This window comes from Lycorma delicatula, chromosome 3 (genome assembly GCF_047948215.1).
Source record: "Lycorma delicatula isolate Av1 chromosome 3, ASM4794821v1, whole genome shotgun sequence".
Classification (NCBI taxonomy): Eukaryota; Metazoa; Arthropoda; class Insecta; order Hemiptera; family Fulgoridae; genus Lycorma; species Lycorma delicatula.
The window spans coordinates 15,968,104-15,993,075 of NC_134457.1; the positions used below are offsets into that span (position 1 = coordinate 15,968,104).

The 24,972-nt window shown below is 30.4% G+C and overlaps 1 protein-coding gene across 5 annotated transcripts in view; it reads right to left on the reverse strand.

Moving 5' to 3' along the window:
* The window catches only part of LOC142321403 (uncharacterized), an 80,533-nt gene extending 68,384 nt beyond the window's left edge, over window positions 1-12,149 (reverse strand). For all 5 annotated transcript variants that reach the window (XM_075359454.1, XM_075359451.1, XM_075359449.1 and 2 more), the window contains exon 1: window positions 11,804-12,149. The gene's annotated coding sequence lies outside the window, so the exon portion shown is untranslated. The remainder of the gene's footprint in view (window positions 1-11,803) is intronic.
* Between the last annotated feature and the right edge of the window lie 12,823 nt (window positions 12,150-24,972).

Genomic DNA, 24,972 nt, shown 5'->3' on the forward strand with positions numbered 1-24,972 from the left:
ACGAGTGCTGCAAAGTGTACTACTCTCACGAAGATTATTAAATTCTACAAATCAATTTGTTGTTTGCGATCTAAATTTATCACACTAAAAATTTGTTCTTAATTTTCATAAATTCATTCGTTTTCTGTTAAAATTTGTTCCGTTTTGTTTTTAATAATAAAAGTTGATATTTTTTTTTGTTTTTCGTAGACTTCATTTCATCTATTTTCTCAAATAAGTTCTCTACACGTTTTCTTAAAATTTACGCATTTTTCAGTCGTTTAACAAAATTATTGTACTTCAACCTAAAAAAACGTGTTTATCGTTACTGAATTTTTCTGTTTTACGGTGGTTATCGTAAAATCTATGAGAGATACAATATTGGGACCTGCTTTATTCGAGTTTTCAGGTGAAAATCATAAGAACCCGTCAAGTTTACTCCTTTTATGGCCCCCTTAAAAATTAAGACGTTTCGGTTAGTCTGTTTTGCTTAGTTTTTACACGATAAGGTTTCGATTTAAGCCGTGAAGAATCTTACGACAAGATGTGTATTTTACACAATCTTGGTGCGATAATTTACCCTATAGATTTTTTTCGGACCGGCAGATATTCTTTTTTGAATACGGGCTGTGGCCTACGGAGTCCTGACGAAATGTCGCCTATTTGGTTTTGAGTTTGAAACGGACTCCGTTGTGCGCCGTTTTTTAACCGAATCGTGCACTACTCTTTATCGAGGGATACTGACGTTCGAAAACTTAGCGAAAATATTTTACGTTTCTCTTGAAAGGATCCAACGCTTCCTCGATAGCAGCCCTTTCCTCGATGGAATACTGTATTTTAGGATAACCATGATCGTAAAGAACGAAACTATATCGCACTGTAGCAGGAACAGTTTACAACCGACAAAAATAGACTATTAGTAATAGCAGTGTTAAACGCGACGCTAAAATAACTGCAGTTCGAGCTGATTAGATTTGATTTTAAGTCGCTCGCCCGGTATTACAATATTGAAAAAGCTGCTTCAGAAGACCTTGTATTTTTCTCAAAAGTCTGTATAAGTGTATATTTATTTATACATATATTCAAATATTAATCCTTTAGGCCTTTTTTTTGAAAAAACGTGCTTAAATCAAAATATGAATTTATATAGCAATATGTGAATTTTTGTTTTGTACCGGTAAATGATTCGTGTGATTTAGTAAATTAAAAATTCTGACGTTTCCCCGTATTTACGTTTACGAACGGTAACATTTGTTAAGAAGTAAAAGTATTTAATATTAAAAAAAAAAAATTGTAATTATGTAGTAGTAACGGATTTCTTCATTTGCGCGCGCGGGTGTGCGTGCGTGCGAACTCTTGCATTACTGATAAAGACATATACACATATAGTTTTATCAAGCTGTAACATTAGATTTTATTAAATAATAGAAAGCTTCATCAACAACCTCTTGTAAATAAATTTGTACCTTCAAAACTAGATTGTATGTTAGTTAAATCTAGTTTTGAAGGTACAAATTTATTTACTGTAATACATAATTTGTGCTAGATTTAAAAAAATTCAGATTATAATAAAAGCGAAGTGTTTAATAAAAAAAATTAAATATAAATAAAATAAATGTAATAAGTAAATTCTTTATAGTAATAAATGCTTTAATAGAAAAACAATAGTTCGATAGGCAACGATAAAATAAAACAATAATTTATAAAATTGTATGGTTCATAAGCTCTCAGAGGTAATTATTTTTTTGTTTAATTTTTTTGTTATGACGCATCCAGTAAAAACAACTTGTTAGTCTGACTACTGTGAAGACGTTGCGGGGTGAGAGGGGGGATGAAACAAATGCAGCAGGTGGCTAACTTCACTCTGATTGGCTACCCACGTACAGTACTGGTCACGCGATGGTACAACAATTCAAATGCAACCGTAAATGTGCGTACGTGTGTGTGTATTTCTGTCGAATAACAAAGTTAATATCCCTATTATATTTCTTATATAGACGTTCGATATAATTAAATTAAATAAAGATTTGTTGATCATTTTATATCTATTATTACATTTTATTTTAAATAATTAATCTCCCTTAATTTTAATAATTTTTTTAAAAATATTACGATTAAATTTATCAGTTTTGTAAAGTAATTTACAAAAAAAAAAAATTCTAATATTACATAATAACAGATAAAATTTTTCCAGTTTTATTTACAATTGGACCTAGTAATCTTTATTAATGCTATTATTCCTAACACGTATTAATACCTAATACATTTTTCTATTTATTTATTTGTATGGGCAATAGACCGACATTCAGTTCGTCACTTACTTTTATTTCAAATTTTAATAAAGCGTATAAAAAAGCCAATTCTGACCGAAATTTGAACACAGAACATTCTGTCTACCTGTACTACCTCCAATTCTGGTATCTTTTGCCAATGTTTTACATTACTATTTTTTTTTTTTTTACTCTTTATTCTCGTAAATACAAGTTTAAAATTATAATTTATCACCGATAAATTTCAAACATTTTAAAATACGAAATTTAATATTTCAGAAACGACTAAAAGTGAAATACAAAATACCGTAAGAATTTGGTACGAAATAATATACTTATTTAGAGAATACGATTATCAAAATAAGAGTCGCTCTTGGAAAGTAATAAAACATCACAATCACTATCATCACCCCGTCTCTTAAACCTAACTCTGTCCCAGACAGCGCGAAAATTCTCTAACACTCACACTCTCACTCTATCTCTGTGGGTGCGTGTGCGCGCGTAAATTTTGAGGGATATAAAGATCATTTAATTTCTTACCGAAGATGCACTATAGTGGATAATAATTTCGTTATCGGATCTAACTTCTCAAGGGCGCTTTCAATTTCCAACCTCCACGATATTTATTTTATTTATTAGTTATGTTAAATATTATAAGGAATAAATATAGTCAAATTAAATTTAATTCGAATCTCTGACATATTTTTTTATGTACGTGTATCGATTCTATGAAATTATTTCATAAGTACAAAAATTATACTTCTCACTGTAAAAGGAGAGTAATCCCGTCTAAATTTTTTAAACGTTCAAGTTGATCGTCGCATCGAATTTACAAACTTTAAATAGACTTTTAGTGAAGAAATTATTTTATCATAAATGATGTTTTTAAAAAGATAATTTTATAAAATGTAAACTATACACTTTATATTTTAATTTGTGTAATTAAATATATATGTATACACGCATAAGATGATTTAGGAGGAAATACATTGATGTGTTTTGCAGATCAAAACGGTCGGTTTTTATGTTAGATGGTCATATTTATTATTAATTTTTTTTTCAACAAAAGTTTATTCTGATTTTTTTAAATATTTTTTATTAAGCGTGATAACTTACAATTGTACATCATAAATGAATGCAACTTTTAAAATTCACCTGCATGATTAGCTAAATAACATAGCCAACAGTACATAAACAGGTAATGATGAGGCCTTCAATTATTTAATTTTATGTAATTTTTATTTCGTTCCCTTGTTCATTTTATATTTACACTTTTTTACTCTTTTAACCTATTTAAGTACTATAATTCAGTTTATAATCACCTACTTCAAGTAATTGGAAATGTTGATCAGTTTTTTAAAATGGTCCATCACTGCCAGAAATTGATAAAACTACCCATATTTGATAAGGGTAAAAAACAAACATTAACTCATGTTACCAATATATGAAATTGTTTCATTACATCTATGAAGCCAAAATTTACATTAATTATTTTTATTTTACTCAGTGCAAAACTTGTACCTTTCTAAAGCTGTAGATCAGCCATTTTTTGAACTTTAAATTGTTCTTTATAAAATTATAAAAAATAATATTTTTTTTTTTAAATAATATTTTTTTTTTTATTTTTTAAAGAATTGTTACAAAATTTTAACAGCAAAAACTCAATTCTCTGTTAACTAAAACATATCATCTTCAAGGAACTTCACTGAAGAAGTATCCAGATAAAGATGTTTTATAATATTCATCCGACTACGTTATATATTATATCAACCTAACCTTTTGTTTTCTCTTGTTTAACCTCCGGATCCACCGTTAGGTATTGCTTCAGAGGATGAGTTGAATGATTTGTAGCGTGTGTGAAAATGCCATGCCTTTCTTTTTCCTGTTTAGCCTCCGGTAATTACCGTTCAGATAATATTTCAAAGGATGATATGTATAAGTTTAAGAGTTTAATATCGCACTCAATATTCTCTAAGGGGAGGTTAATAAAATCTTGTGTGTGTGTGTGTGCGCGCGCGTGTATGTGTGTGTTTTAAACGATGGCAGATTGTGTAATGGAAAACTACAGCTGCTTTTTTTCCAAGAAAATGTGGCTCTCTACATTTTCATATAGTAATGATGGAGGCGCCTTCCTTGTTAAAATATTCCGGAGATAAACTAGTCCCCCGTTCGGATCTCCGGGTGGGGACTACTAAGGAAGGGGTCACCAGAAAATTAAAAAATAACATTCTACGAGTCGGGGCGTGGAATGTTAGAAGTTTAAAAAAGATTGGTAGGCTAGAAAATTTCAAAAAACAAATTGTTAGGGATGTAGGGGGTATACTGAAATGAAACGACTAGCACTAGATAGGGAATCTTGGAGAGCTGCATCAAACCAGTCAAATGACTGAAAACAAAAAAAAAAAAAACATCAGTAACCAACCACTACACAGCCATAATAAAAAAAAAAAAATAAATGTATTGTCTGACGATCAGTTCCGTGAATCTGTCGACAACGTTGATTTTGTTGTCCTTGGATGATTGCAAGAAAAAAAAAACAGTAATATAAAATTCAACTAACATGTTTTCAAACACTTGCCGAAGGTCACATATTGCTGGATGACAACTGGCATACACACTACACAAATTAGTTTATCACGTACAAACTGCTGACACATCATAATTTGTAATATACTGTACGGTTAACACGCACCCACGCGCCCACACCACCATAACATGAGTAACACAAAAGAAATTTATTTATTTATTTTCTGATATCAAGATTTACTCAAAACTACACACCAAGTAGTTTTTTCTTTCCAGAATTTTTATTTTTAAAAACAAATGTTAGTAAGCCTTAACATTGATATTTTTGTCTAAAGTTTTTAATCAACGAACAAATGTTTTATTTTTTCTAGTATTTCACAAATATATTTTTTAAATTTTATTATAATTTTTTTTTTCTTTTATATGTAAAATTTTCCACCCGTATCAGCTTCCCCCAATATCTGTTGATGATAATTTAATAATCGATTAAAAGTTGTCAAAAATATTTGTAATTTAATTTTTTTAAATTCCACTTTTTTTGAAGATTTTTTCTTTAATATGATTTTATTCAAAAATAAATTTGATAAAATAACGAAATAAAGGCGTATTTTTTCAGAACAAAACATTTTAAAAGTTATTCAAATAACAAAAAATATGGAAAGAAAAACGTTTCTCATAATTTGTAATAACCTATCGTTTTTTTTTTTTTATTTACAGTCGCATCAACAATTAAAATGCTGATATCCGTGGTGGAGTGGTAGCGATTCAGCCTTTCATCCGGATGTCCTGAGTTCGAATCCCAGTCAGGCATGGCATTTTTTCATATGCTACAAATTTCCATTATCATAGGGCGAAATGACTAACACAGTCGATGCCCTTCATCTCAAAAAAAAAAGAAGTCATTGGCAAGACTGGGGTGTAACAAAAATTGCAAAGGATTGCTAAGTGAGCCGGTAAACGTGTAGTCTTAAATAGACTCAGGCCTACCGCGCACCTACCCCTCGGGGTTGTCTAGTGGTGAACTCGTCATCGCAAATCAACTGATTTTGAAGTCGAGTTCTAAAGTTCAAATCCTAGTAAAGGCAGTTACTTTTAAACGGATTTGAATACTATATTCAAATTGGGTATATTCAGTTGGGTTTCAATTAACCAAACACCTCAGAGACGGTCGACCTGAAATAAAGTTACTAGTAAACAAGTTTCTAGTAAATTCAAGTTACTAGTAAACACATAATTATATGAACAGCTGATTTATATTAGGTATTAATACCTTTAGTTTATTGTTGCCCCGTGAGACGTAAACAAAGTTTTGTGAAACGAGTTTTTGTTGTGTTACAAAAATGAGTGATACTAATTATAAGCAACGTTCTCCAATCAAGTTTTACGTTAAACTCTGTTAGAATGCTACTAAAAATTACCAAAATTGAAAAGGGCATATGGTGATGACGTTCTGACACGAGCCCAAGTTTTTAGATGGTTTAATGCATTTTCAGATGGCCGAGAATCAGTTGCGGACGATCCACGCTCTGGAAGATCGTTAACGTCAAAAAGTGACGATAATGTAGAGCGAATCAGAGACATGATATGGTACGACCGGCGATTAACCGTCAGAATGATTGCAGAACAATTAAATTTGAAGCATATCATAGTCCGTCAAATTTTGACAAACGAATTGGACATGAAAAAAGTTTGTGCAAAATCGGTCCCAAAAAACCTCACTGTTGAACAGAAAAACAACAGGGTGGAAGTGTGACGTGATTTTCTAGAGCGAATTGAAACCGATCCTGATTTTCTAAAAATATGTTATTATTGGTGATGAATCTTGGATATTTGAGTACGACCCAGAAACAAAATGCCATAGCAAGGAGTGGCACACTTCAAACTCATCATGTCCCAAAAAAGCAAAAATGAGCAGATCAAAAATGAAAACCATGCTAATTTGTTTCTTCAATAGTAATGGCATTGTCCATAAGGAGTTTTTGCCTACAGGACAGACAGTAGATCAATATGTTTACAAAGAAATTCTTGAAAGACTGCAGAAAAGAGTTGCTTGCATGAAACCAGCCATCAAAAACAACTGGATTGCTGCATCATGAGAATGCACCTTGTCACACTTAATGAGTTTTTGACAAAAAAAAGCATTCCTGTAGTTCCTCAACCACCTTATTCACCTAACTTGTTCCCTGCAACGTTTTCCTATCCCCGACTTTAAAAAGCATCTCAAAGGACAGCATTTTTGAACAGTAGAAAACATTTTTAAAAATGTAACCGACTATCTGAAGGATATTCTGGTTTCTGAGTTCCCACACCGTTATGAAGAATGGAAAAACCATTTGAAGTGTTGCATGGCTTCCCAAGAGAATTATTTCAAAGGTGATAATAGTCCATGTATAATTGGATTGTAAATAAAAAGTTTTTCTGAACCGGTCTCATTACTTTACTTACAAACCTCATATATCTACCGATCTGACAGCCAAAATACATCAGAAAATGCTGAAAGACATTTCCTGAAGTGATCCAAAGATAGTGATCACAAATGTCCTAGACTAAATTACAGTTATACTATTTCACAAGGTTTTCTAACTGTGCTGAGTTGAAATATGGCAAAATAGGATTTTTCTTGGTAAATAATTAGATTTTGTTTATTTATTCTCAACTGATTAATTCCTTTCAACATGAATATTTATATTATGAGTATTATATTTGGATAGTTAATAAGAAATAGTATGCGAATGACTGCAAACACTCTGTTCTTCAACTCTACTATTGCTTGTGTGAAGTGATCTAAAATGACTTTAAAAAAAAGAAGTTTGTAACCATAACAGACTATGTAAAATCAAAATTAATGGGTATCTATAAATCTATACTATTATATAAGAAAAAGAGGGTTTTTGTTTGTTTGGGATAAACAAAAAAAACTACTTGATCAATCGCAACCAAATTTTTAGCCATGTTTCTTGGCATGAGAAGGTTTTTAGATATTTCATCTCGAAAGATCTCAAAGATAAAATATATATATTTTATTTTTGCAAACTCAAACGCGTGTTTGCGTTTCTATCACTCTGTAAACTGGGTTTGAACTGAATGATTCAAATCAATCTAATTATATTTTTATAAAAATAATAGAATTAAATTTACATTAAATAAAATAAAATAATATTAAATAAATTAAAATAATTTCTGTTTAACAATAATGGGCTTCCTGTGAGAAATGTGTGTGAGGCTAGAGTGATGAGGTACGCAAACACCTCGTGAGAGGCTAGACCAATCTTCATCATCAACTGGTAACAAATGGAATGCTCCTGGGGCACTGTTTTGGGAGGTGCAATGGGATGCTATTATAATAACTCTCCACACAATTTTATAATTTTCAAAATTGTAACTGGGTATTTGTACCGCATTAGTTACCATAGTTATTATTATTCTATCTTTTGTAATTTAGTTTCTTTTTCAGGTTTCTATACAGCCTGAATACTATAATTATTATTTATCGCTATTATTCTCACAACCATGAAGATAACGTACACTGCACGGTTCAGGGGGTGGAGCTCTCTGGGTAGATGGGAATGGTGACCAAAGCAAGCTTTGTGGCTATAGGGTAGGCCTCACAGCCCCAGGAAGCCCGAGGAGCCCCAGAGTTGGCTCCAGGATTTGTCTGGGCTGACCTGAGCCTCAAGGTTCCAGGTTCTGGCTAAACGGCTAATTACTTCATACTTTACATACTCATATAATTAAATATAAACTGTTTTTTCTTTTAATATGGACTTATTTTAAATTATCTGGTTTTCTTTTTCAGTTGGATCGACTTATTCTTCCTTGAATTATAACTTCAAAAAGCTTTTTACTATTCAGATATTATCTAGGAAAATACTCTGAATTTCCTAGGTAACATCCTACGAAAATGTCCTGCAAAATTATGCAGTCTGACAATTTTGTGCTCATTTTCTCTTCCTTCACTATTGTGAATTTAAAATAATTAATTATTATTTTTATTTTTAGTAAAACAAGTGCAAAATCTTAAGACTACATAATTTTACGATCCACTAAAACAATTTTACCTGTTACAGATGAAATTGTTTAAGTGAATCTAAACAAATAAAAGTGAAAATGTTTGGCGATTAATCTGAACAAATAAATTTCAATTTTGTTTATAATAAGAGGCTTAATTTTAATTTAATACAACATAATTCAATAAAACAAATATCTATGGGGCTATTAATGATTACTATTGCTATTAATGATTAGAAGTTAAAAGGCTGCCGTTTTGGATTTTCAAAGTTAATTATTTAGTAGAAGATGTTATTGAGTACACATACACCAAATTTTATTAAATTATTACAATCATTCTTAAGATATAAATTTTTATTGAAAAAAAAAATGGTAGAAAGAGGGAAAATTAAGTGATTTGGATTGTTTTTCCGCATGAACTTTTTTTTAAATTTTGATGTCCTGAATCAGTCTAAATTTTTCAGACACCTCCCACAACACTCTAAATAAAAGAATAACTTTTATACATGAAATAAAAGTAAGACAAATTTATGAAGATGCTAAATATATCAAGTATATACAAAATACAAATTTAGAAGATGGAAATGCAAATAATTTAAGTACAACTTTTTGTACACCTAAAACAATAATAAACATAATTCAGAGTTTATTAACTAAAGTAATAATTACAACCGTTTTGGTTTTATTACTTTTATAAAAGAAAATCTTACAATTTTGTTGAAAATAAATTGATGGAGAGATATTTAAAAAGGCCAGTCATTTGTTAAAAATGGAAACTGAAGCATAATAAGTAAGACATTATCATTATTCACTTTTAATTATAATGATGATTTTATTGTTTGTAATATATATGCACAAATGTTTCATAATTAAGACTTTTAAAATTGTTATTTTATCATATCCTAAAATACTAATAGGAAGATGTTGATGAATTATTTTAAATATAGTTTAATAGAATATAATTAATTAACTGTGGTTTGGTGCAAATATTGTATTTTTCTTGCTCTTGACAACATAAGTGCTACATAATGTTTATTAATCAATATTATATTATAATAAGACTGCTGGCTGTCATATTTTTGTTTTTTTCGTGGTTGTTCTAGGACTAAGTAATATGCATTGTAACACTGGTTGTATAATGGTAATTTGCAATAATATGCTTCTGAAATAGTTAATTTTACTAGCTGATGTAAATAATTAAAATTAAAGAAAATGTAAGACATCCTTAGCAAAAATAAAATGAAAAGTTCAATAACATTATTTAAAATGGTTAAAAAAAGTTAGATAATTAATTATATATTGTGACTGACATTTAATTGGCTTAAAATAAATCAGTTTACTTTATTTTTGAAATAGGTTCACAGTTATACATTTAATGCTGTAAAATGATAAACACAATTAGGCTAATAAATATGTGAAATTTTACAGACTAATAATAATTTTATAGACTATAATAAACTGGTTAACTAATAAACAGCTTGTTTGGGATATAAAGTACTGAAAGATAAGATTTGATTCAAAAGATAAAAATAAATAATCTAAAATGAATCAAATACAATAAATATGATTTTAAAACATAGCTTTATCAATGTAACTGAAGAAGTTAACCGTATTTCTTCATGAAATCAGAAAAAGCTATTAAGTAAAAATACTTTATATCTAAATGTTTGTGAAAAGGCTCTTAATACAAGTATTTATTTACTTTTCTTTTATTTATTTTATTGAAGGAAATAAATAAAAGCCAAAGAGCAAATGAATTCAGTGTGAATATGAAAAATTCCATAAAAAACAATAAAACACTAATCATCGGTTTGGTTAAGGAAGCCAAGGTTACCAACTTATTATCTTTTTCTTCATCTTACAAGAAATATAATGAAGATAAGAGACCGTGGAAAAAAACTGAATAATGAATTAAGAAGAGCAACACAAAAAACAAAGAAGAAATGGCTTTATGAGACCACTCACATGAAGAAAATTAAGAAAAAACAGGATGGTATGAATTAATGTAAAAAAAGGTAAAAACAATAACATGGGATAAGTGAAGAAAAGGTACACAGACACTAAAGACAACACTCTTAATAAATATATATACACAAAAACAGAACAATGTCCACAATGAATACACATTTAAATCCGACATAATGTTTGACCACATTCTAAAGAGATGTTTGCTAATATAAAAAAATTGCCAATAATAACATCAATTGAATCCAGGATGAAACAATGGCAGTACCAGTCATTGAACATGACCACAGGAACAATTAAAAATATGTCAAAATTTTAAATCTCATCAAATTCTGTTCAAAAGTTTATGTTTTCAAAGAAAAAAGGTTATCACTGTTAAAACTTTGATACATTAACAAGATATATAAAACTAAACAATATTTTCTGCAACTTTAACATTATATTCCTTTTAATTTTTTAAAGTATGTTTTATAAAAGTGAAAAAAATGTTATTAAAATATTTGATACTGAACAAAAGGCAATTTACCTTTCTAAAATAAATAGCTACTTAATCACCAAATGGAAACACAGGTAAAAGAATTTCTTATTAACAAAAACATAACTTTTATAAAACAAAAAACAGAAGTTCAATAAAATACTCATATTTAAAAAAAATAATAATTTGCAATTATATCATTTAAATAGAAAAAAAAATAGTCTTCTAATTTAAAAAAAACAAAAATAGTCTTCAAAAGAATCAGCAACCCCTTCTTCAATTTTATTGGTACTTAAAAGTACGCATTTTTATTTTGTATTTTTATAAAGTAATCTATATATATAAATTTTATACAGTTTAAAATTAAATTACAAGAATAAAAACATATTTGGCTAAGCTAAAAATGGTAATTTTTAAAGCTTTATAAGTGTGTAAATGTCAAAACATTTAGTTTTTAAATTTTCACAATTCTGCTAATAAATTAACGTTCACGTAATTAACATTAACCTACGTCCAAATAACATTATTTAATAGTGTATTATTTTTCTTAATATAAAATATTATTATCAGAAGTACTTACATAGTTTATATGTAGAAGTCTTCCTAAACTGTTGATTCATATAGAACACTACTTAACACAGCGAATACCCTAGAGATTTTATTAATTTTAACTACAGCTCTGTATGTATAATGCAATTTATTGAATATGACAACGTTAATCATTAATAACACTGATACTAGATTAATAACTTATCAAAAACTTGTACGTATTAGATAAGTTAAAATATAAGTTTTATTTTTGGTTTTTACACCGATAATGGGGAAGCAATTAATAAACATATATAATTTTTCTTCAATGTAACAGTACATATTTTGACACATGCAGTTGCTTTGACAGATTGCAGCAAGAACCAAATGGTATGGGACGAAAGCAGAATCTGATCAGCTTCCAAATACAATTACGCAATATACGCTTTTAATGTAAAGATTACTTTACTACTACGTCACTAACATTACGTCACTACTACCAACAAAGTTACCGTACTTACATTTTTCTTCAACTCTTATCATTGTTTAAAGATATCTTTTTATATTATTAATGTTGAATCATTTAGTTTCAATTTTTGAGTTAATAGTTTTTTACATTCTATACTTTTAAACTACTTTCGACATATTTATTTAAATAGAAATTTTTTTAATTTAATTAATAATCTTTTACAAAAAAATAAGAATTTCTAATTGATAATTAGATTTGCTTTGCTTAAATCCTTATTATTTTCAATTAAAATTGCACTATCTTAAATAAATTTCAAAGATTTTCTGAAAAAAGAAGTTATGACTTCAAAAATGTAATCAGGTATACTTAACTATGCTACTTTCTAAGCTGTTAATTGCCACCTGAATGGTTTTAACTAACGTTTAATGATTTTACATTCCAGGTATTCTTTATAACTGTATTTGAAAATATATTAAGTTTCAAATAGTAATTAAATATGCCTCTAAGCACCTCAGTATACCTATGCGGCTGCGCCGGGGCCGGTTTCTGAACTACGGTTACTTCCTTAAGCTTTGAGGCAATATTTTCGAAACCATTCACGAGAGCTGTGAAAGCTGCTCGGAGGAATTCTAGACGAGGCAATAAGCTCCCCTTGGTAGCTGCACTGGTACTCTTAGGGTTTGCTAAATAGGAAAACAACCCTTCTATTCCGTCAAAACATCATGCATGGGCCAATGGGGCAGAGCTGCCAGGCCTACCCCCGGCTTGTGAAAACTCTTCAATGATTGGGTTCATGCCCTCCCGGGTGGTCACCCCTACATCCATTTTCGAACCAACATTATCTGAACCAGTGTTCGAGGAGGGCGAAAGAGAAGGCGAGTCAATATGTGTGGCTGCATTGTCTGAACGTGTGGGAGTCCCTGGATGCAGTTGCTTTGTCAACCGGCATCCGTAGTTTACTTAAGGAAAAAACAACTCTTACCGCATTGCCGTGGGAAGCTAACCCTGAGTACGGCTGACCACCAGCTAATTATTATGGCTCCAAGCGCTATAAAATGGTGGACTGGTCGCTAAGCTGTTCGAGGTTCAGTTGCCGTGTGTGGCACAGACATTCGGTCTTATGCTTTAGGGCGACCGAATGGAGTGGTAGCGGGAGAAATGCCAAGCAATCCAATATATATATACTTTTATTTTACATCAATATATTTTCTATATACTTGTGTGTGTGTGTGTGTGTATATATATATATATATATATATAGAGAGAGAGAGAGAGAGAGAGAGAGAGAAAGCTGAGGAATGTGCAACAATATGGTTAAATTAGAAAGTGCCACGATTCTATCGGGTAAAAAGATTTAAAGAAAAAATATTTTTCGAAAATACGTGAGATAAAAATATTAACATATGCACATAAATGCAATAAAAAATAAACTAAATATGAAGAACCACATATGCTTGCGCAGATATTACTTTCAAAGTATACGGTACTTGTTTTGATGGAAATATTTATTATTTTCGTTAAAATAGGACGAAATTAAAAAAAAAAATTTTAACAGTAATTCTTTCATAGAAAGCTTAGGATCACTGAAGGGGAACATAGTTTAATATAATGTACTTCAAGCTACACACACACACACACACACACACACACACACACACACACACACACACACACACAGAGAGAGAGAGAGAGAGAGAGAGAGAGAGAGAGAGAGAGAGAGAGAGAGAGAGAGAGAGATTTTATTAACCTCCTCTTAGAAACTGTTGAGTGCGTTATTACAGCCGAAAACCGACTTTATTCCGTTTGTTATTTACACACAATAAATAAACTATCTGACATAGTAGTTATTAAATCTGTGTCTGTTCAAATATTTCATTTTAACTATTGCAATGTCAAATTTTTAAATACGTACGTTACGATAGATTAATAAATCTATCGTAACGATAGATTTAATAACATCATATTGATTTGATTTAATAACATTTAATAACATGTGATTCTGTGTTTAAAAAAATAAACCGTTTGAAAATAAAAACATGACTCAATATTTTTACATCAGAGAAAAAAAAAATAGATATTAATATGATATCAATCGAATTAATTAATTATTAATGACCAACAGATTATGAATATTTGTTTTAGTAATGCGTGAAGACGATAACCGTTAATTGCCGCGCTGTCTGGCCTGCGTCTCTTTGTTATGTAATGTTGTGTAACCCTTCCTCACTCCATCATAGTATAAACGTTCAACGTTCAAGGTTAGACAGGCTACCACGTTAATACATCCCAGAATAGAGCAGAATTGAGTTTGCTATCTTATAAAATAATTAAATAAAGTCAACAATATCAGATAAAACGTTCAACTTTTCGCTTTCGTTCGCTTTCACCGTCTGATTATTTTTATTTATTTATTTTTGAATTTGTTATCTTTATATGCAAATTAAAAATGAGGATATTAAAAAAAAATTCGCTAATTCAAAGAGTGGAACCCACTACATTTAGTTTTTTTAATCTGGTTAAACTGTATATTTGTGAGCTGATGTCTAAGTTGACAATCGAACCCGAGACCTTCAGCGTTTCAATCGGTTCTTTCCAACATATTAATCAAACTTGTTTACAGATGATACTTAAGTAAATAAAATTGAACTGTGAAGAACAAATCGATTCCGTAATTAATATTCACATGAATATAAGCAATCTGAGACAGAAGCATTACGCAAGTAATTATTTGTAGCGACCAAGAGTCAATCCCGGGGCTTTAAGATCATGAATAGTGTTTTTTAAAGACGATACTCGGATAAACATATTATATGTAAACTGTCAGAAAATTAAAAAATAACATTCTACGAGTCGGAGCGTGGAATGTTAGAAGCTTAAAAAAGGTTGGTAGGCTAGAAAATTTAAAAAGGGAAATGGATAGGGTGAATGTGGATATAGTAGGAATTAGTGAGGTTCGGTGGGAAGAGGAAGGCGACTTTTGGTCAGGTGATTTTAGAGTAATTAACTCAGCGTCAAATAATGGGCAGGCAGGAGTAGGTTTCGTGATGAACAAGAAGATAGGGAGGAGAGTGGAGTATTTCAAAACGCATAGCGATAGAATCATTGTAATAAGGATAAAATCAAAACCTAAACCGACAACGATTGTTAACGTTTATATGCCTACAAGCGCCCATGATGATGATGAGGTAGAGTGTGTATACGAAGAGATTGATGAAGCAATTAAACACGTAAAAGGAGATGAAAATTTAATAATAGTTGGAGATTGGAATGCAAGCATTGGAAAAGGCAAGGAAGGAAATATAGTGGGTGAATACGGGCTGGGCAAAAGGAATGAAAGAGGGGACCGACTTATAGAGTTTTGCATGAAGTATAATTTAGTAATTGCCAACACCCAATTTAAAAATCATAATAGAAGAATATACACTTGGAAAAAGCCAGGCGATACTGCAAGGTATCAGATAGATTATATCATGGTTAAGCAAAGATTTAGAAATCAACTCGTTGACTGCAAAACTTACCCTGGAGCAGACATTGATAGCGACCATAATTTGGTGATAATGAAATGTAGATTGGGGTTTAAAAACCTGAAGAAAAGGTGTCAGATGAATCGGTGGAATTTAGAGAAGCTTGAGGAAGAGGAGGTAAAGAAGATTTTTGAGGAGGACATCGCAAGAGGTTTGAGTAAAAAAGATAAGGTAGAAAATGTAGAAGAAGAATGGGAGAATGTTAAAAAGGAAATTCTTAAATCAGCAGAAGCAAACTTAGGCGGAATAAAGAGAACTGGTAGAAAACCTTGGGTTTCAGACGATATATTGCAGCTGATGGATGAACGTAGAAAATATAAGAATGCTAGTGATGAAGAAAGTAAAAGGAACTATCGGCAATTAAGAAATGCTATAAACAGGAAGTGCAAACTGGTGAAAGAAGAGTGGATTAAAGAAAAGTGTTCAGAAGTGGAAAGAGAAATGAACATTGGTAAAATAGACGGAGCATACAGGAAAGTTAAGGAAAATTTTGGGGTACATAAATTAAAATGTAATAATGTGTTAAACAAAGATGGTACACCAATATATAATACGAAAGGTAAAGTCGATAGATGGGTGGAATATATTGAAGAGTTATACGGAGGAAATGAATTAGAAAATGGTGTTATAGAGGAAGAAGAGGAAGTTGAGGAGGATGAAATGGGAGAAACAATACTGAGATCTGAATTTAAGAGAGCATTAAAAGATTTAAATGGCAGAAAGGCTCCTGGAATAGACGGAATACCTGTAGAATTACTGCGCAGTGCAGGTGAGGAAGCGATTGATAGATTATACAAACTGGTGTGTAATATTTATGAAAATGGGGAATTTCCATCAGACTTCAAAAAAAGTGTTATAGTTATGATACCAAAGAAAGCAGGGGCAGATAAATGTGAACAATACAGAACAATTAGTTTAACTAGTCATGCATCAAAAATCTTAACTAGAATTTTATACAGAAGAATTGAGAGGAGAGTGGAAGAAGTGTTAGGAGAAGACCAATTTGGTTTCAGGAAAAGTATAGGGACAAGGGAAGCAATTTTAGGCCTCAGATTAATAGTAGAAGGAAGATTAAAGAAAAACAAACCAACATACTTGGCGTTTATAGACCTAGAAAAGGCTTTCGATAACGTAGACTGGAATAAAATGTTCAGCATTTTAAAAAAATTAGGGTTCAAATACAGAGATAGAAGAACAATTGCTAACATGTACAGGAACCAAACAGCAACAATAACAATTGAAGAACATAAGAAAGAAGCCCTAATAAGAAAGGGAGTCCGACAAGGATGTTCCCTATCGCCGTTACTTTTTAATCTTTACATGGAACTAGCAGTTAATGATGTTAAAGAACAATTTAGATTCGGAGTAACAGTACAAGGTGAAAAGATAAAGATGCTACGATTTGCTGATGATATAGTAATTCTAGCCGAGAGTAAAAAGGATTTAGAAGAAACAATGAACGGCATAGATGAAGTCCTACGCAAAAACTCTTGCATGAAAATAAACAAGAACAAAACAAAAGTAATGAAATGTAGTAGAAATAACAAAGATGGACCACTGAATGTGAAAATAGGAGGAGAAAAGATTATGGAGGTAGAAGAATTTTGTTATTTGGGAAGTAAAATTACTAAAGATGGACGAAGCAGGAGCGATATAAAATGCCGAATAGCACAAGCTAAACGAGCCTTCAGTAAGAAATATAATTTGTTTACATCAAAAATGAATTTAAATGTCAGGAAAAGATTTTTGAAAGTGTATGTTTGGAGTGTCGCTTTATATGGAAGTGAAACTTGGACAATCGGAGTATCTGAGAAGAAAAGATTAGAAGCTTTTGAAATGTGGTGCTATAGGAGAATGTTAAAAATCAGATGGGTGGATAAAGTGACAAATGAAGAGGTATTGCGGCAAATAGATGAAGAAAGTAGCATTTGGAAAAATATAGTTAAAAGAAGAAACAGACTTATAGGCCACATACTAAGGCATCCTGGAATAGTCGCTTTAATATTGGAAGGACAGGTAGAAGGGAAAAATTGTGTAGGCAGGCCACGTTTGGAGTATGTAAAACAAATTGTTGGGGATGTAGGATGTAGAGGGTATACTGAAATGAAACGACTAGCACTAGATAGGGAATCTTGGAGAGCTGCATCAATCCAGTCAAATGACTGAAGACAAAAAAAAAAAAAAAAATGTAAACTGTCTCCAAGCTGAGAAAAAATCCGGACAAAATCGTTTGAGTAACCGTTTTTTAATAGCCAATATTCAAACAAGCATTAAACATATAAGCTAGTGTCCAAGCAGAGAGTAGAACCCAAAACCTTCAGTACATCATTTGTTTTTTATATTACGAAGGCGACAAAATAGATTATAAAAATGAAAATGACACCCAACAAAATCTAATTACATGTCGCTTAATAGAATCTCTGGATTAAAGTGTTTTATTCATCGATAACCAAGTATTATTTAAAAACAAAGAATTATATTTTAAAAGATCTAAATAAAATTAAATTAGGCTTTACGTGTATACTAAAGTTCATTTATAAGTAGATTCGTGTACGTGTATGCACGCACGTACACACACATACATTTGATTTGAATATTGAATGTTGCTGAACTGTAAAATATGGAAGTCGGTTAGATATAACTTTGAACTTTAGAAATAATATTAATCATTACCTCCTTACGTACCATTCATGATTTTTGTAATCAATGTCATAAAAGATGCCCTATTTTTTAAATTCCTGATTAGATATTTAAAAAATAATAGTGATACTAAACAAAAATTATTTATGCGCTTGCAGATCTGTATTGACATGTACTAAATGAGTTTGATTACATACATAACAGTTTGTTAGATATAATTAATTAAGTAAAAATGTCATTATAACGCTGGCTGTTTTAGTAATAGGTGCATTTATAAAAGATATTTTAATATTTTATGTAATTATAAGTTCGTCAAGTCTGATAAATAATAACAATATAGTAAAACTAATTTAATATTAGATAACCTATGCTGGATAGTGAGTAGTTAAAAAAATAATAATAATAAAAAAAAAAAAATGGAATAATTTTTTCATTACTTAATGTTTAAAAGTACTCGTTAAAAGATGTCTGTTGGCGGTCGCGCCGTGGTGGGGAGAAGACAGGCAGTGCAAACAGAGATTGTGAGTTGTTAAAAAAAAAAATTAGATGGAATAATTTTTTCATTACTTAAATGTTTAAAAGTACTAGTTAGAAGATGTCTGTTGTTGGCGGTCGCGCCGTAGTGGGGGGAAGACAGGCGACAGGCAAACATAATGCGTGCAGAGAAATAACTAATCAAGCCAGCAACTCTAGTACTGGACTATCGGGAAATTGTCTTTAGATAGATTGATTACGCATACGCATTCAGTTAGTGCCTCGAGTTAATATTCACTATTTTTTAACATAACCTAATCCAGTTGTTAACGTCATCCAGTTTATATCTTTTGTATGAGACGTCTGTTATTATTGGCAAAGGTGAGTTTTATTTTTTTTATTAATATTATTACGGAATATTATAACATCTTTGAAACAATAATTCCCATTTGTTTTATTTGTTATATTCAAATTATTTATTAGATTAAAAATGTTAGAACTCAGTTTACAATCATTTATTTTTACAAAATAAATTAATAATTATTTACTGTGTTTATCTGTTGACAATGTATCCAAATAGTTCTAAATAGTTGAGAACCAGAATCGCAAAAATAAACAAAAAATGAAATGAGTTATATGCTTGGTTATATAGGTTATTTGGCCATTAATTAACTAGGGAAGTAAAATTTATTGTATATAAATTTACTGATGTAAGCCAAGTGTATTTCATGTGTTAGAAAGAGGTTTTCAACATGAAATTTATCATATCCCATTTTAGATATATTAATTTTTAAGTCGGATCAGTAAATAAAATCATCAGTAACTACATTGAAGGTTGATTCGTTATTAGGAGGGATTATATCGGAATCAAACACGGGGCCTTCTGTTTTACAGGCAAACATGCTTATGCCATCGAATGGATAAAAAATTAACAATCTTTAATGATAGCAATTTTATCACAAATTACATGAATAATTTTTTAAAAAAAGTGGTGTATTTAAATTACAAAATAATTTGTTGAGAAACAATGTTCACTTTTCGCAATCATTACTTCTGAACTGTATGATAAACGATAAAATTATTGTTACAGATAATTTTATTTTTTTTATGTTTTCTATTCATTCGTTTAAATGAAAGAATGTATGTTATTTGTGCTGAAAAGAGTAGTAACATTCCTAAATAATAACTTTATTCACCTCTGTAAAATTAACAGAACTAGGTTTTTTTTGCTGCACAATACGAGTTTACAAGAGCCTCATTTTACTTCCCGATAACTTTTTTAAGAAATTACAAAACTATTTAATAGGCTCTTATTACCTATTCATTCAAAATAAAATTAAATGATCTTACTTTACAGAACCAATATTAATCAGTTAATGAACTTTTAATGATTAATTATTTAAAAAAAACTTGAATATTCTGCATCTACAATTAATATGTACAAATGTTATATAGTCAAATGATTTTCATTAACGCTTTCTAAATTGTATATATTTTATAAACATAATAACTTCACATATTTTTAAAGGTAATTATGCCATTTTTTGTTGTATAAAATCAGTGATTATTTTACTAACTGTATTATACAATTTTTTTTTTTATAAATAAAAGTAAAATTATAATATACTGATTCTGTGTATGTCAAAATGTGTGTTACGTTGATGAAAAATTTTATTTGTTTATAAAATAAACAAATAAAATAGCTGCTTCCATTATATTCAGAGCGATGTAGAAAAAATAAACAAATCTTACATAATAATAATATTAGCTTACATTTTCTTTCTGATAATTTATTAATCTATTAAAAGTGTTGTTAACGAATAACGTTGTCATACAGTAAATAATGCTTTATTTCTTTAATGTAGTGTTTTAAAAATCGTATTAAATTTTGATTATTTTTATTTATCGTATTAGATGTATTTTACGTGAAGCTAGAAAACCGTTTAGAAAATAATTCTACGTGTAAACTAGGTAAGTTCTTTCAAATAATAATATTTTGTAATAAGAAAAATGGTACACAAATAATGTGATTATTGGTTAACTTATGGGAATTTAATGAACTAATTTGCGCATTTTGTTTTGGCAAAAATCATTATTTTTAGATTAGTCAAATATATTTTTATTCTTGTTATTTTAATTAAAATTAAGTACAGATTACTTTATAAAAATATGTAACTAAAATAATTTGCTTTCAAGTAAGTCCCGATACACTAGTACACTAGAGTTTGCTGAATATTTTGTATACTAAACGTTTTATTTACGTATTTCTATTTAAAAGTTAATTATTTCGGGTATCAATATTCTAATAAAGTTCTGTTTTTTTTTTAGATTTCTGTTAATAACAAAACCTTTTGCCTGTGTCTACATTTGGTGATTAATAAATTACCTATCTTATTTCAGAAACATAAATTGCCTTTGTTGTTTAGTATGAAACACTTTACAAATATTTTCTCACTTTTCTTTGAAACCTACATTGATATGTTCTGCAGATCAAAACGGTCGGTTTTTATGTTAGATGGTCAGACTTATTAACTTTTTTCGACAAAAATTTAGCCAAAAGTTTTGTTCTGATTTTTTTTTCATTTTTATTTTTTATTAACCGTGATAACTTACAATTGTACAACATAAAAGGGTAATGATGAATGAGACTTTCAATTATTTAATTTTACCTAATATTCAATTTATATATATAATTACAACCGCGCACGTAAACGTGACGATTGCACATTTATATAAAATTACATTCGCGTGCGCGGTTTTATACTTTTTTTTTTGTTTTTACTAAATATTTTTTATTTGAATTTAAAGCAGAGATTTAAAACATCGAATATTGTAATTAACAATAAAAATGTAATTTCGCCGCGACCGTGTCACAGAAAGCGTACTTCCTTGCTACATAATACACCAAAGGTCTTCTCAGGGGGAACCTTTCTAAAATTATTTTCAAAGTGGTGGAACATATTCTCTCCGCTTCACTTACCCCGACTCAAAAATCTTATATGGCAATAGCAAAATTTAATTTATTAATTTACAATAATTGACAACCCGAAAAATAATGAATTTTGGTGAAAAGAGAATTAAAATCCGCCCGCTCCTTCATTACATTACATTATTTTTTCGGGTTGTTAATTAACGGAATTAAATGTTACCGTTGCCAAATAAGATTCTTGAGTTTGGGGTAGGTGTAGCAGAGAGGGTATAGGTTTCATTCCCTTTGAAGATAACTGTAGAAAGGTTCCCCCGACAACGGTATACTTGCCGGCAAATAGAAATACGAAGAGACTGAAAGCTGTTGAATAACAAAGGTCTATTTACACACATCGGTGTTCTCCGTGGTCGATCAGTGATGCCAATTCACGCACATCCGACATCTTTCTTTCTTTATTTTTCCTGTTTAGCCTCCGGTAAGATTACCGTTTAGATAAATCTTCAGAGGATGACTGAGGATGATATGTGTGAGTGTATAAATGAAGTGTAGTCTTGTACATTCTCAGTTCGACAGTTCCTGAGATGTGCGGTTAATTGAAACCCGACCGCCAAAGAACACCGGTATCCACGATCTAGTATTCAAATATGTGTAAAAATAACCGGCTTTACTAGGATTTGAACGCTGAAACTCTCGACTTCCAAATCAGCTGATTTGGGAAGACGCGAAACATCCGACATCTATCCGTAGTACATATCACACAGTAAGTACTGCAGTCCTAATTGGCGTCGCTGATCGATCAGGATAACATCGATACTGATGTGCGTAAATAGACCTTAAATGTAGTAACTTTTCAGATGATCATCTGGTACGTAGAGGTTTAAATGTAAAGGGAAAGATTTCTGTATGAATCAGAACATTATAATCGGTCATTAATCGCAATTAAATGTCGAAATCTGTCAACCGATTTATAAACATATACTGTTAAAAGTAATGACGTAATGTGTTGATAAAAATAAATACACATGGAAATGTTAAACGATATGCGATATCAATTGTAAATATTTCATTTCCTTTTCCCACGGCCGACCGTGAAATTGCGATTTTTGCTTCCTTGTACGAAGTAAAAGAAGTATTGTGATCGCGAAAATTTTCGGTTTTCAAATTTTAACAGAAATATTCATTTTGACCATCCTCGAATCCATTTTGACTAGTTCGGCGTGACCGACGTAAAATATCTATCTCGCATAACTCAAAAACTATTAGCCGCAGGATCTTGAAACATCGGTTTAGGACTGTTGTAACATCTAATTTTGCACCTTCGCAATAGAGTGAACCAAAAGTGTCCAAAAAAGCCCAAAATACCCAAAAAATTAGATTTTGGGCTTTTTCTTAACTGCAGTTAACAGCCATAATTAAGAGATTTTCAACGATATATCTTAAACGGTACTTATTTTCACCGGTTCCAGAATTATATCCAAATAAAATTTTTATTAATGAAATTTTTGGGTCGTTCAAGGAGAAGACACATCGGTTCGAATCCGACTTCATTACCTTTTTTTTAACTTAAATATATTGATATATTAATAATTATTAACCTCCAATTGAAAAAAAATGTTAACTTTTCTAACTATTTTTTTAAATTTAAATATATTGATTTATTAATAACTAGCAGATCCGGCAGTGCTTCGCTATTGCTAGATTTGAGTATATATATATATATATATATATAATTAAGTGAACACAATTGAAAGTTTGATAAAACATTAAAACTAAATGAACATTACGGACTTCGCAAAAGTTAATTTTTCCCTGTTACACTTTCTCCCTTTTCCCTTTCCCCCGCGTCTCCATTTTCATTTCCCCTTTCCATTCCCCCTTTCAATTACTTTCCTCTCTCTCTTTCCCATATTTCCCCTTCAGCTTTCCTTTTTTCTCCTTTCCCATTTCCTTTTCTGCGTTTTCTTTTTCCCCATTTCCCTTTTTAGATTTTTCCCTTTCTTCCTTTTTCTCCGCGCGTGAATCGGTCCAGTAATTTTATTAGTCTACAGCGGACACGCATATCGGAAACATTGAAATGGAATCGTAAAATATTTAGTATAGTGTGTGTTGCTTTTACGTCCAACAGATGGCGCTGTTTTTTTTTTTTTAAAACATGTTTTTACCTAAAACAAGTGTAAAATTTTAGGTATATAAAAACACGCGCGTATTCGAATGCAACGTCGTGTCAAAATTTCAAAGCGATCGGTGAAGAACTTTCGGAGTTTTAAGATTTTGAACAAACTAACATTTACATTTTTATTTATTTATATTATTAATCTCCGATCGTATTAAAATGCGTATATGTAATTTAGGAGGCGTACAAGGAAGTTATGTGGCGTCCGCTTCAAATTTTATTTTAAAAAGAATAATACGTACTTCAAGTCATTTCCTTTTCTTAGCCGGCCTCCTTGGCGCGAGCGGTAGCGTCTCGGCCTTTCATCCGGAGGTCCCGAGTTCGAATCCCGGTCAGACATGGCATTTTATAAATCATTCATCTCATCCTTTGAAGCGGTACCTAAGGGTGGTCCCGGAGGTTAAACAAAACGAAACAAAAAAGTAATTTCCTTTAGTTTAATGTAAATGTTTTTATCTTGTACAGATTAAACTTTTTAAGTACGTCTGTTTTTTATTTTATTTTATACTCCCTTTAACGTATTTTTTGCTGTAAATAATAAAATAAAGAACTACGATTTGTCTATGTAAGAAAGTATTTTCGTTATTTTGGAAAACTTTGTTAACAAGGAAATTTAGGAGTTTTTTTTATGTATTCTACCATTTTGGAACTTTAAAAGTTAAATTATTAATTTAACGCGTGTTTTATTATGTACATGGAATAATTTTTTTTAGGTAAATGGTTATGTTTGTTTCTTCTCTTACAAATATTCGTATAAAAAAGTTTAAAACCACACGCACTACGCGCATGTATATGTATATAAAATTAAATTTTATTGTTTTTTTTTTACTTCGTAAAAATTGTATAATTAAGAAAATATCAGTTATTGACGTAACTAACTTTATCGATAAGATGGTACGCCTAAATATTAATTTATCTATCTTTACCTCGTCCACTTGTACAACGTTTCTCGTTGTTCTTAAAATATCGCAAAACTGGAACAAAGCACAACATAACCCGACTAACAAAGACG